Here is a 14,991-nt window from a genome sequence, read left to right as displayed (position 1 = left end):
AGTTGGGGAATTAATTCCCCTTCAATACGGAGGGTCCCCGAGGGCCAACTAGCCCAACAGGTATCTCCGGTATGCGCCAGGGAGCTGCGTTGCCGACAGGTGTTCTGAGGCCACGCCCCTTTTTACACCTCTCTGCAACGCAGCTCTGTGGCGCTTACTGGAGGTACCTAGTGGGCTAGTTTGACCCTAGGAACCCTTAGGATACATGGGGACTTAATCTCCCAACTTAGAACGGCCACAGGGCGAGTTTACACAGTGGTGAAGAGAGGGGACGGTGCCTGAGGTGACGTGTGCAAACACGCCCTGTGGTGCGTTTTAAGTTGGGGAAATAATTCCTTTTCAATCCTGAGGGACCCGGAGGCCAACTAGCCCACCAGGTGCTTCCAGTAAGCACCACTGCACAGCGTTGCGTTGCAGAGAGGTGGTGCAGGCCGTGCCCCTTTTTACACCTCTCTGCAATGGCGCTTCCTGGACGTACCTAGTGGGCTATGTTGACCCTAGGGACCCTCAGGATTCAAGGGGACTTGATCTCCCAACTTAAAACGGCCACAGGGCGTGTTTACACAATGGGGAAGGAAGGGGACGGGGCCTGAGGGGACATGTGCAAAAAGGCCCTGTGGCGCGTTTTAAGAGGTAGTTTTAATCCCCCTGCCGTATTATATACTAGGGGCTTACAGAGGAGGTCATGCTAATCACAGGGGGACCCCAACGCATAGTATTCCCTAGTGTATGTAGGTGTTTTCACTGTATTCTAAGTGTCTTTTAAGATAACACTGGCTCTAGGACTGGTTAGTCAGACTCAGTTACCACCAGTATCCGTCTGAAAAAGTTTGAGGGTATAGGATGATTTTGCAACAAGGCTTCTTTCTGCTCTTCTGATTTGTTCTTTCTGCACGTTATCCTTCTTCCTGCACTTTTTCGTCTTTGAGGACTTCTGTTGCTTCTTTCTGCATTTCTTTTTTTTCCCTTTGTGCGTTTTTTCTTCTTTCTTCACATGTCCTATCTCTGTAGGCATAGTTAGAAATTAGCATTTAAAAAAACCTTTACAATTCACTGAAAAAACCATAGGTTTCAGGGGCGTTGGTTAGCTGGACTTTTCACTCGTACAAAACCATGGAAATTCCCCCGTTATAGTTAATTCAGCTAACTATAACTCATGCGCCCGCAATGCACTGCTGATGACATCACTGATGACATCACTGATGACATCATCCTTGTGATAGTGGCAGACCTCCTCTCACCCTAATATAACCTTTGATACACACATTCAAAAATCGAAACTAACATTTTCAAAACAATGGACATATCCAATACCAGTTACAACAACCTATTCAGTAATTCTAAGATCCACATACACTCATTCACCAACAGTCCTAAACAGTCACTCATACAGGTACTCACTTATATGTACTCATACACCTATACATCCTATTACACAACGCCACTCGTCCATAGAGTTACTCACACACAGTCACTCTTGCTAATAAAGAATCAAACATCTATTTACTTGCATATACAGTTACACACACCACCACACTTACTTCTACAGAAACGTACACATACAAAGTCTTTTAAATAATCACTTATAGAAACACATACTTATTCATACAGGAACTCTTCCAATCTCTCACACTCACATATACCAACTTATATACACCAATAGTCACATATACTAGTTTAAAACATGTAGTTACTCATAGACACTATTGAGACAGTCATTCACTCACTAACACACCCATACACACTCATCCACCCATACAGTCCTGCACACATGCTGTCAACACATACAGTGAGTCACTCACGCATCTATGCACTACGTAATACCCCCCACCGAACCATACAGACACTCATACTGATACTCAAAAAACCAACTAATAACCTATATAGACACTCATGTAGCTACTCACCAACCCATGCAGCCACTTATACACAAAGTGAGAGACTGATACAGATATTTACATATTTAAACATTACTCACTAAGCCATGTATTCACTAAGATACACTTAATCAGTCAGTTATACAATCAATTTTTCAAAAACAAATCATCCATTTAGACACTAATATACCCATTTATTCTTCCAACGACCTTGAGATATACATATATAAAACATAGGTAATTCAGAAAAACACATTCACTGGATGATGTCATCAGTGAGGTCATCAGTGATGTCCCTGACCAGGTTATGAGTGATGTAATATGTGACATCATCAGCAGTGCATTGCGGGCGCGCGAGTTATAGTTAGCTGAACTAACTATAACGGGGGAATTTCAATGGTATTGTACGAGTGAAAAGTCCAGCTAACTAGAACGCCCCTGAAACTTATGGTTTTTTTTTAAGTGAAATATATATATATATATATATATATATATATATATATATATATATTATATTTTTTTTTTCCTTCTTCACAGTTTGGCTCCCATTAAGGCATTCGGCGCTCTCTTGGCGGTGCGGACATGTAGATACGGCGGAGCTAAGCCGTTTTCATATCGCCACAAGATTCCAAAGGAACTTATCTACTCGCACTCACGGGTTTAAATCGTCATTTATTTGTTTAAGCAACAACGCTTTAGCAAACTCAACAGCCCAACGTTGGGCTGTTGAGTTTGCTAAAGCGTTGTTGCTTAAACAAATAAATGACGATTTAAACCCGTGAGTGCAAGTAGAAATGTTCCTTTGGAATCCTGTGGCGAATATATATAAATTTATTTACACACACATTCACTGAAAAACATAATAGGCTTCAGGCACGTTCTAGTTAGAAATTAGCATTTAAAAAAACCTTAGAAATTCACTGAAAAAAGCATAGGTTTTAGGGAAAGGTATACTTAGTTGGACTTTTCACTTGTACAAAACCAGTGCTAACTCGCACACCTGCAATGCACTGCTGATGACGTCACATATTACATCAATCATTACATGGTCAGTGACATCACTCAGGACACCACTGATGACATCATCCAGTGACGGTCTCTGTAAAGTTCAAATAAATATATATATTTATTATCTACTGGCGGTCGCCAGTAGATAGTTATAGTTACAACCTAGTTTCCATAGGAAATCTCAAAATTCTATTTTGAATAACTTTGGCGCCGGTTGACGAATCCTCGCGAAATTTTCAAAACTAATGGGGCGCTCCGTTCAGCTCCTACCCTGAAAGTCTCGGGGTGATTCGTCAAGTGGGGGCCGAGAAAAAAGGGGGTCCCAAAACGCGTTTTCCCCATGCATTTTTCTATAGGACCTTTAGACGCAGCTACAGCCCGAACGGCTGAACAGAATTACTTGAAATTTGGCAGAGAGGTAGCCATAAGGTCAAGGAAGTGCCTTTTGCAGGTCCGGTGTAAATCTGTTCAGTATTTCCTGAGAAAATAGCATTTAAAAGCATATCAATATCTATACGCGCACACCGTGCGCGCACCCTGCCGTGCGAGAGCGCAATTCTGATTGGTTGTTAGATGTCGGCAAACATTCGAATCGGTGGAAACCAGGAAGTGTCGGCCGCCATTTTGTCTCTCGCAGTCTGAGGGGGTGAAAAACAAAGGTGGAGAACGTGAAAAGGGGGCAGAGTGGACAGTTCCTGACCCCCTAGCCTTGGTCAGGGGGTCACACAAGGACCCCCAAGGGAGAAAAAAACAATTTTTTTTTTTTTTTTAATTGCGAGGTGCGCGCACCCTGCGTGCACTGCGAACCGGGGGCGCTCGGTGCCTCTGGAGATGACGTCAGATATTACATCACTGATGACATATGTGTCTTTATGAAAAATAAATATTTGTAATATATGTATAGCTAAAGATTAATGGAAGAAGACATGGGCATACAAGTGTCTAAATACAGTGATGTAATATCTGACGTCATCAGCAGAGGATTGCGGTCGCGTGAGTTATAGTTGCCTGCACTAACTATAATGGGGGAACTTCATTGGTTTTTTACCAGTGAAATGTCCAGCTAACTATAACATGTGTGAAACCTATGGTTTTTTCAGTGAAAAAAAAAAAATATATATATATATATATATATATATATATATATATATATATATGTATATATACACACAAGTATTGACGAATGAGTGGGTGTATAAGTGTCTGAATGGATGATTTAGTAGGTGCGTGACTGAGTGATTAAACTGATCTTACTGAATGCATGGGCTTGTGACTAAACTGTGAATGTCTGTATCCGTCTGTCTGTTGGTGTGTAAGCGGCTGCATGGGTTTGTGAATAGCTACATGGGTGTCTACATGAGTTATTGATTGGTTGTCTGAGTATCTGTATGGGTGCCTGAGTGTTTGTGTGGGTGGGTGTGACTGCATAATGTGTGAGTGGGTGGTTCACTGGGTGCATGGTTTAAAGAGTGCATCTGTGATGGACTGTATGGGTGGGTGTGTTAGTAAGTGAATGTATCTCTCAGTGGTACATGTGTGAGTAACTACATATGTGAAAGGCAGTAAAAGTGTGTGTAGAGTATATAAATGGCTATAAGTGAGCGTGTGATTATGAGAGTAGCTGTATGGATGAGTGTGTGCTTGTATCAGAGCGTAAGAATGTGCTAGTATTTGTATGAGTAAGTGAGCTTGTGTGTATAACTGTATAGGTGAGTAAATGGGAGTGTCATTAATTATTTGCATGACTAGGTGTAGGAGTACCTCTATGGATGAGTGGCGGTGTGCGAGTGTCTATATAGGTGTATGAGTGTATATGATAGTCCTGTACTGAGTGACGGCAAGTATGAGAGACTGTACGGGTGAGTGAGTGGATGTGTGTGTAGACCTAATAATCAGTGAGTGGGTGGGTATGTAGTTAATGATGTTGGCGTCTCTATGGTTTTGAGAATGGTAGTCTGTAATTTAGAGTGGGTGTATCAAAAGTTATATTAGGGTGTGAAAAGATGCATGAAATTATCACATGGATGATGTCATCAGTGATGTCACTGACCATGTCATGAGTGATGTAATATGTGACGTCATCAGCAGTGCATTGCGGGTGCGCAAGTTATAGTTAGCTGAACTAACTATAACGGGGGAATTTCACTGGTTTTGTACGAGTGAAATGTCAAACTAACTATAACTTTCCCTAAAACCTATGGTTGTTTTCAGTGAATTTTTAAGGTTTTTTTAAATGCTAGTTTCCAACTATGTATAGAGGTAGGACATGTGATGAAAGAAGAAAACGCACAGAAAGAAAAAAGAGAAATGCACAAAGCAGCAACAGAAGTCCACAAAGACGAAGAAAAGTGCAGGAAGAAGAGATGTGCAGAAAGAACCAACAGAGAACAACTCTGCCCACAACTATTTCAAACGGGTACTGGTGGTAACTGACTGACTAACCAGGCCTAGAGCCAGTGCTACGCTAAAAGACACTTATAACACAGTGAAAACACCTACATACACTAGGGAACACTATGCGTTGGGGTACCCTGTGATTAGCATGATAATCCCTGTAAGTCCCTAGTACATAATAGGGCAGGGGGATTCAAACTACCGCGTTTGCACACTGGTGAATGGGGGGGGGGGGGGGGGGAGGCGGGGAGCCTGAGGTTACATGTGTGCAAACACGCCCTGAGGCAGTTTTAAGTTGTGGGAAAAAGTCCCCCTTGAATCCAGAGGGTCCCTGGGGCCCAACTAGCCCACCAGGTACCTCCAGTAAGCGCCACAGAGCTTCATTGCAGAGAGGTGTAAAAAGGGGTATGGCCTGAACCACCTCTCTGCAAAGCAGCGCAGTGGCACTTACTGGAAGCACCTGGTGGTCAAGTTGAACCCCAGGGGCCCCTCAGGACAGCAGCCCAATAACATCGTTTTAAGTCTGGGAGTGCCCAACCTCCCCGGTCCCTAGGTAGAGAAAGCAGATTAAAAGCCCTTCTCGGTTGTGTATAGGCCCAAATAAACTGAGAATAAAAATGTGCTTGAATACTCGAAGCATATGATTATTAAAAACAAGCGGGATAGTCCAAAAAAAATAAAGTAATTTAGGAAAAGAAGTCATTTTTAAAACATTAAATCTCCCTATAATAGTGAGATGTAAGTTAACAATTTTCCAAAGTGATTTCCTCATATCAACTGCAAGCGGAGTCAAATTCTCTGCCACCAGCGTGTCCAGGTCTGACACTATATTAATTCCTAAATATTTAGCTTTCTTGATAATTCTGTTGTCCGCCCAGGTTATTTTTTCCATTAATAACAATCTGTGTTTTTGTTCTATTCAGGGCATATCCAGAGATTACTCCGGATTCTTGGGCTTCTTGCTCCAAGGCCCTGATGACTGATTCAGGTTCTGGAGTTATTATAGCTACGTCATCGGCCATGATCTTTGTCTCTATGCCGAACCTACACACTGGTAAAATTTTGGGCGATAATTCAACTCTTTTAATCAGAGGGTTGATATAAAGGGCAAAGAGTAGAGGCGAGCAGGGTCGCCCCTGCCTCGTTCCTCTTGATATCTTAATTTGTTCTGATAAGTGCCCATTGACTAGTATTCTGGCCGTAGGATTTTGATAATCCTGTAACGCTTGAACCATCCTTGGGCCAAAGCCCATCCGCCGCAAGATAACCCAAAGTAATTGCCAGGAGACCCGATCAAACGCTTTTTCAGCGTCCAAGAGGATTAACGAAATCGGGTCTCCTGTCACTTCTGCGGCATCGACTAAAGTAATGGTCCGGCAGACATGCTCCGTAGTACCTTTTTTTCGGGATAAACCAGTGTTGCCAACAGGATACTAATGGCTCAATATTTGAAGAGAGTCTAGAAGCCATAGCTTTAGAGAAATTTTTGGAGTCAGTGTTAATTAATGTTATGGGTCTATAAGATGACATCTCCAGAGGCGATTTATCCTTTTTGGGAAATATCACAATTTTTGCAGATGACCAGGAACTTGGCGGAGGAGACCCGTCAAAGATAGATCTTACTACATCAGTAAAAAGGTCCCTTATTTGATGCGAGAAAACTTTATAAGATTCGACTGGTATGCTGTCCATACCAGAAGCTTTACCATCTGGGAGGTCAGCTAATGCCTCTAAGATTTCTGCCCAAACTGGAGGGGTTTACATTGAATCATGTGTATCGCTGTTAAGTTTAACTATCGGTGTGGTCTCTAAATATTCCCTGATCTTACTTCCTCTATCTTCAATTGATCCTACCGTTGCTTCTAAATACAGCTTCTCATAAAACTTCTGTTGTAATGAAGACACTCTGAAGCAGGTGAAGTTCAAGCGTCTTTATTCTGTCATCCACTCTCCGCAACTGACAGCCTGTTGAACATTCCAAGGTGAACTCTCAAGGACCGTTCCAAGAGGGAGGAAAGGAAGCTACCACTAGGAAAAGAAAAGGGAAAACACCTAAGGGAAGGTAACAGGGGAAAAAAGGAGAGAGATTACAACAACTTCCTAAAAGCTTCCTCTATTTTCTTAGGATTAGTAGTTAGCCCCTCAGTATCAGTATTGATCGATGTAATAGTGCTTGCAGTTACCGGTTGTATAATAGAGAAGGTAAGCTGGTGGCCAATGCGTTCACTCCACTCATAACATTATTCTCTCGATGCTGCCCATTTAATAGTAATTTTTTCTGCTAAAACCGTCCCAGTCTCCGATTTGGCAACAGATACCATTGTCTGTGCCTCCTCTATTCCTATTCCAGCTTGAACTGCCTGTATCCATTTTTTTTCCACCTCTATCATCTTTCTTTGTAGTAGATTAATTTGTATCTTTTCCCTTTTGTTGAGAAACGTAGCGTCTCCCCCCTAATGCCAGCCTTAAGGGTGTCCCACACCACCATTGTGGATGCAGTCCCTATATTTATACTCAAAAACTCCAGTATCCAGTCAGCCATAACCGAATTCTATTTTTGGAAGAGAGTTTAGAGTAGAAACATTCATTGGAATGAGCCCAGACAGTGAATTAGCTTCCGCTAAACGTATATCATATGCCAGTCAATAGTCTATTATGGACAGCTAAACCTAAAGCAGATAGTCTAGGGACTCCTTGAGTTACTGTTCAAAATAGTAATGCCGAAATATCAAGGATATCAAGGATATGAAAAAAAGAAATTCTACAATACACACTACTGTAATGAGTCATAAGAGAGAAGTCTGGAAGTGATCCAAGGGAAGAGGGATTACACTGAAGGAACCCTCCTCCTGTGTGACCAACCTTCGATCCGTGCTTCCCCAAGAGGTTGGGTTCGAATGCAACAGATCATAACTAAATGTGTACATAATGGATTATGCTGCAGGATTCTAATCTTGGACCAGGAAGAGACACACATCTCAGAATTAAGTGCTTAACTCAGTTACCCACCTTGATGTTTAAGATAGTGCATGTAAATCTTCTACTCATAGGTGAAAGCGTCGACCTCTTATCATAGTTTAACAGTCAGTACAAATAAAACAAAACATTAATTTTTGTAACTTTCATTTCATTGTTTTTATGCGGCCTGCCCCATGATTAAATTAAGCGGAGTGTTTCTACAGAATCACGGTAGGGGCAAGAGAAGCTCTTCTTAAATAGGACTAGAAAGGGGTACTAGCTAGAGTGCTTTCTCTGAGCAAGTGCAACACATCCATTACAGATGTTTGCATTAACAACGAGATAAAGCATAACCTGCAGAATTAGCTTACTTAGAAGCAGAGTCAACTTTGCTGCTGACGCAGTATATGTGAAGAAATCACACGTCAGGCTTTCCAGGCTCAGAGCGGGCCAAACCGGTCACTTGTGATGCAATGATGTTTTAGTTCAATACGAATGCAGTCTAGGTAGGTGACTGACCTCACCAGAGCACCTCCGGTCAGATTGTTCGCACTGCGCTTATTGATACAACAGGTCTATTTGCCAGCTAAGTCAGCAGGATTCTGCAATCCCTCTCAGGCCTGGTTCCAAGCCCTGCATATGCTTACAACAGCAGAGCCTGTAGACTAGGGTCATACTGCCAGTGTTGGAGGGCACCCTGCAAAGCTGGCCCTGAAAGCCACCTCTAGAAGCAGAGTTAGATCCATGATGCCCCAGGTAAAGCAGCTACTGACATTGGACTTGGGGCTGATGCCGCAGGAAAACGCTCTAGCAGATATATAGGAGAGTCTAGAGCTGTATAGAACATGTGCATAATTAAGGCTCCCTTCACAATTAGTACCATATGCACTCTTGTATTTAAACACAGCAGACTGCAAAACCTGGAACTGTATTGAATCTAGTCAAAAGGATTTGTACCTAAACCAAAAAATTCTCATTAAAACAGTGAGAAAAAGCTGTGCTCTGGTTCCTGGTGTTTAATGGTTTCCCTAATGTTCCTAAGAAGCTCCCTACAACACATTTCTAGCCAGATGTACGACCTGCCAAATAGTGACTCGCAAATGTCGTTGGCGACTTGCAATTTGCGATTTGCGAGTCGCTATGTGGCATATACAACAGTATCTTGGACACTGTTTGCGATTCCCAATTTGGGAGGCTCATGAATATTAATGAGCCACTCGCATTTTGCAACCCCATTTGGAAAGGCTGGCCCTCCCATGGATGGTGGCCTGCTGGGTTCAGCAGACCACCATGTCTGGGACTGCTGTTAAATAAAGAAGCTTTTTTTTTTTCTTTTCTTTAAAATGCAGCCAGTTTCTTAAAGGAAAACAGGATGCATTTAAAAAAAAAAAAAACACCATCAAGAAAAGGAAACGTTTTAGTTTCATTTTTTAAGGGCAGGCAGTGGTCCTTGGGACCACTACCTGCCCTTAAAAAATAATTTTGCATGCATTTGCGAAGAGGAAAGGGTCGCATTTGAACTTGAAGTAGGTGGTAATTTGCGAGTTTTTTGGAACAGCAATTGAGGTCGCAAAACATTAGTACATGGCTATAGAGTCACTATTTGGAAGGAAACGCCCTGCCAAATACAAAGTTGAGTCGCAATTTATTTGCAACACACGGTTTGTACATGGGCCTATGGTTGTTAGTGTGCGCAAACGGGTCTAAGACCCGTTTGTGCATGCTAAAAACATTCGTACACTTGGCCCCTAGAAAATGTTGCAAAGTCCCTACATAGTCCAGTTTTCAGTGCAGTAGCAAATAATTATTTCATGTGTTAAATAAGGCAGCTCTCAATTCTCACAGCAGTGGACGGAGCAGGTCAAGAGAGGTATTTCAGTGGTACTAGCACTTTGAAGAATGTGTGACAAAAAGGCAGCACCAATCGCCTGATCCACGTGTTGCTTAGATATATCATTTCAAATGATTTTATTAGGAATTTGCAATAGAAAAACACAAAGGAACGGTATATTGTGTACCAAGATATAAAAACAACAAAATACATCAGCTAGGTAGAAACATATCAGCTTCCGCAGCATAATGAAAAGGAATTATTTTCACAAGCTGTGTTCGAGAAGCATGGGATAAATTGTACTGGGCGATACAAGATACTGTACACTGATGAATAATCTTCCAATAATCTATGAAATAAAGAGATAAAGCAAAGAAGGAAATAAGAGAAAAGAGAAAGAAAAAAATGAAAGTTCAGATCTTGACTTAAGAGTCCTGTGGAGGTAGAGTTTTAGGTTCAATGCATCTGAAGTTCGGTAATGTATTTTACCCATCTTTAACTATTGTTTGTCACTGAGGGGATATGTGAAAGTGGAGTAGCATATGAATAGTGTCTGTATACTAATCATGGTGGATTGTGTGTGGCGAAGTATTCATCTAGTATGTCCCACATGTCTGGTAGAGGGTTTCCAGGGAGAGTTTTGAAGAGCGATATCGTCTGCGCCCCTGAGGTGTGTGATCCAGTTCATCCAGCATTTGAATGATGCCATGTGAGTGTTCTTCCAATTATTCAAGACAATTTGTATTGCAGAAGTGAACAGGAGGTCCATGAGGGCCTTGTCTGTATTGTTTAATGTGTCCATATCAAGAAAGCCAGTTGTTATGGAGAGTTCTCTTTTTAGTTGGCAATTGAATAGTTTTGCTAGAAAATCAAATACCTTGTCCCAATATGATAATACTGCTCTGCAGTGTAAGATAATGTGAGCTAAATCGCATGTTTCTTCTTTACAGTTCCAGCAGGTAGGGTCATCACGAAGAAGTTGTGAGTGTAGTCGAGCTGGTGTCCAGAAGGCTTTATGAAGGAGCCATAATTTTGTTTGAGAAAGAACTGGAGACATTTTATTACAGGTAGTCGAGCTCCATATTAGAGTCCATTTAGACTCTGGTAGAGGATTAGAGGAATGAAGCTCCCAGAAAGTAATAACGTTTTTATTAAGAGTCAGGCTTTTAGGTCGAAGTATTTTTTTTTATGTGATACTTGGTGGCCTAGTTTATGGATCTTAGTTACGAAGTTTGGCAGGGATGGAGGGGAGTTATGTATTTTGGCCTTTGATAATGCTGCTCTGACCTTAAAAAAAAATTGTAGAATTCCATATCCTTTAAGTTATAATTAGATTGGCGTACCTTAAAAGGTAATTTGGTATGATGATCTTTCTACATGTCGGGGGAAGAAGATCCCTTGTTTAATCTAAGGATCACAGTGCAAAGTTTTGCCCTTGTAAAGAATGTTACGGTTGATCCATATGGATTCCATCTTGGAGTGCCTAATGCTTGAGTTGAGGTTCTGATCTAATTTTAGTAACACTGCTTTTGTATTTTTAAAAGTAGACTTTGATCTAATTAGATTTGTCTGACTAGAGGTGAGCAGAGCCAGAGGGTTATGGTTATCGAGGATAGATTTTTCAACTTCTAGCCATACAGGGGTATAATTGATGGGAGGCGATAGCCAGTAGGAGCCCTGTTTTGCTAGGAAGGCTGTTTGGTATGTTTTAAAATCTGCTAGATTAACTCCTCCTAGCGATTTGTCCAGCCTCAGTTTTTTAAGTCCTATTCTAGCTTTCTTGCCTTACCATATAAATTTCAATAAGGGGATATCAAGTTTGGGTGGAAGCCTTCTGTTAAGGTGAGAGGGAGCATGTTAGATAGTTGATTACGGGTGTAATCATCTTTATTGTTTCAATTCTGCCCCACCAAGTGATAAACATAGGAGACCAAGTGTCTAGAAGTTTCTTAATTTTCTCTAGTATTTTCATTATGATGTAGTGTGTCTATGATATTACCACCAAACTCTATACCCAAATATTTTATATATCCAGGTTGCCACCCAAGACCAGAGTTGCCTAGAATCTCCCTGGTGCAGTGAACGTTTATGGGTTTTACCTCAGATGTGTCAGATGTGTCCCTATTTAGTTTGTACCCCGAATGAGTAGAGTAATTCTTCGTTAACATCAGAGCATTAATTGAGGGACCCGGGTCTTCTGTTACTATTAGGATATCATCCGCGTAAGCGGCTAATTTAACTTGAGTATTATTAAAAACAACTCCTTTGATGTCTTTATTCTGTTTGAGGTCTCAGATTAAGGGCTCTAATGCTAGTAGGAAGAGGGATGGAGAAAGTGGGCAGCCTGGTCTTGTACCTTTTTGGAGAGTGAGAGACTCAGAAAGGGAAGCGCCAATTGCAATACTTCTACCCACAATACGTGCCGTAGGTTTCAAGTAAAGGGCCATGACCATATTTATGTAGGGGTCACCCAAGTCAAATGAATGCATGCAGCATTCTAAGAAGGACCACGATACCCTGTCGAACGCCTTTTCTGCGTCCAGGGTGATTGCTATGGATGGCTCTGGGTTAAAAGCCACATTTTCTAGAACATGACATAGCAAGCGGGTGTTGTCGTTCGACATACGGTTTTTAAGAAAACCTACTTGATGGCGAAAGACAGGTGAGGTTTTAAGCTGCCCTGGGTGCCACTTTGGTAGAGATCTCAGTCCGGTTATAGACCGTCTTTGCTGTGGCGTGTAATCAATGGGCAGAGGGTCGTCATTTTGGGTCCGATGTGCGAGTGGACTCGGGAAAGCAATTAACCCCAGCAGAGAGGAAATCCAAGATCCTTTTATGGTCAGCTAGTTATGGTATTTGTTGGTGCCTCATTTCTCTGCTGATTCAAGGAACGAAACTCGCTGTGCAAGCATCATGGCGAAGTTCTGGAGAAATTGCGACGGCACTAAGCGTCTACCATCTTTGGGTCCGCTAAGCAAGGCCTGACGGTGGGATCACTGGTTGTAATTTCTAAGGCTTCTAGGTTAAGCCTACGTCCGATGGTGGGCGAAAATCATGCCACGTATCGTGTTGGTCCAATTCCTGGTGAGGACAGCATGTTTAGATTCCAGTACTCGTGGTAGGAAGTATCGGAGTCTCCGCATTGTGCAGAGCGACAGGATCAGGCAGCCATTAGCTTCGCCGTCCAAGCCACGCCCCCCGTTGCTTAAATATATCAAGCAGTAGAAAATATACTGAGGACACAGTGAAAACAGGTGAGCGCATTAGGCCTCGCGTAAGTGCGTGGAGTGCGTGCACTATCGAAGCAGTAGTAGATAAACAGCACTGACGAAGGCCCCAGACCCACGTGGGTTTCAAGCAAGGGCCGGAACAGGTTGGCACTCTGGAAGAGGTACAACTGAATAATAACATTCAGGAAACCCCAACACATTCACGTTTTTATTCAATACCCCAGGTACCCCCCCAAACAAAACCTATTGTTTGGGTATACCTGTAGGTATTTTTATCATCACTCATCAGGTTCCCTGCATGACCAGTACTTGCTTTATAAAAGAACTCCTATTACATCTATGGTTGAGTCCATCCAGGAAGCACCATCTTACCTGGGTGTGGATAAGACGCCTATGAGGAAGCAGGTCACGATAAGTGAGTGAGGCGTCTACTCAAATATCTTGGGATATCCTATCGACCAGAGATAAAGCAGAGGTGGACTATCATATTTTGGCAGAACTCTAGTTCTTCTCTTGCCTGAACTCCCAATGTGAATTCATATGGCAGCGGTTGCTTATATGTGATAAAATTGTATTTGGGAGATTGCAACTGATCTGCTTCTCTCATGTGAAAAAGCTCTCAATTCCTCCCAGATCTTCTTTATTAAGTGGTATCATAGCCAAATTGAGGCAAAAGAATCAGCTGTGGGTTTAAACAATTTTAATATTACTGTCCACTTTCTAAGATAAGGCTCAAGAGACTCATGGTCTAAAGACAATGCAGCGTTCTATTTACATGTGTGCTTTCTTTAAGAAGGTAATTGTTTAGTATGGGTCCTACTCATTTACACCCTTTAGAAATGTACAAGCCGTGTTTCACAGTAATCGTTTAAACACCAAAAACAATCTGTATTCAGCAATTTAAGATTGATCTCCTTACATTGACTAACAATCCTAGAGAAAAAAAAACGGTTGTTTCCAACTGCAACAAGACTTGCTAACAATAGCCCCGTCTTGGCAATAAACCTGCATTTCTCCCGAAACTTATTAAAAGTCGGACAGCTGGTTTCTAGAACGATACCCTTCGTTTCACAGACAAGAGGGCATCTTGTTTACTGGTCTTGTCGGACGTCTCAGTGGCATTAAACACACCATGGACCAACATATTTTACTCGATAGGTTAGCCGCTGAGGCAAACAGCGAACATAACACTATCAAAGTGTTGCTTCATACAAAAGACAAGTATTCACCAGACTTATTTTCACTGGAAGCGACACCATTGTGCCTCACCAGGGTCTTGCATCTCTTGTAATATTTAACGTATACCTGGCCTAGGGTGACCATTTTACTCCGGAGCCTCACGGACACTATCCCTAGAAACATGTGTGATAGCCCATTGCATTCTGGGTTTTGTAGTCATGGTTCACTTCCATTTACCCAATTAGACGAACCCACCGAAAAATAAATGATTTGTAGGTAAAAAATTAAAGACTATTGACAGTGTCCGTAATGACCTGAAATATAGTGATCATCCCCACATGATCCCTCTTTTCCAATCTTGAACAATTCCCCGTTTGTATTCCAATCCCATGCCTGAGATACCAAGGTATATATTAAACTCCAAAAGGGAGAGCCGGCAGGAGAGAACCTAACAATAGCACTAAAGGCTATCGAAAAATATGATCAACTACCTCCAATTTAATAACAAAGATTA

At 41.9% G+C, this 14,991-nt stretch overlaps 1 protein-coding gene across 5 annotated transcripts in view; it reads right to left on the bottom strand.

Annotated features, from left to right (window-relative positions):
• Window positions 1-14,991, bottom strand: part of OAT (ornithine aminotransferase) — a 118,366-nt gene that overhangs the window by 86,102 nt on the left and 17,273 nt on the right. The window contains exon 1 of one of the 5 annotated variants that reach the window (XM_085601621.1): window positions 7,134-7,331. The exons of the other annotated variants lie outside the window; for them this stretch is intronic. The gene's annotated coding sequence lies outside the window, so the exon portion shown is untranslated. Of the gene's footprint in view, window positions 1-7,133; window positions 7,332-14,991 lie in introns of those variants that run through there. 5 annotated transcript variants of the gene reach the window in all.

Source organism: Triturus cristatus, chromosome 1_2, assembly GCF_964204655.1.
Source record: "Triturus cristatus chromosome 1_2, aTriCri1.1, whole genome shotgun sequence".
NCBI lineage: Eukaryota > Metazoa > Chordata > Amphibia > Caudata > Salamandridae > Triturus > Triturus cristatus.
This window is presented reverse-complemented; position numbering and strand designations above follow the sequence as displayed.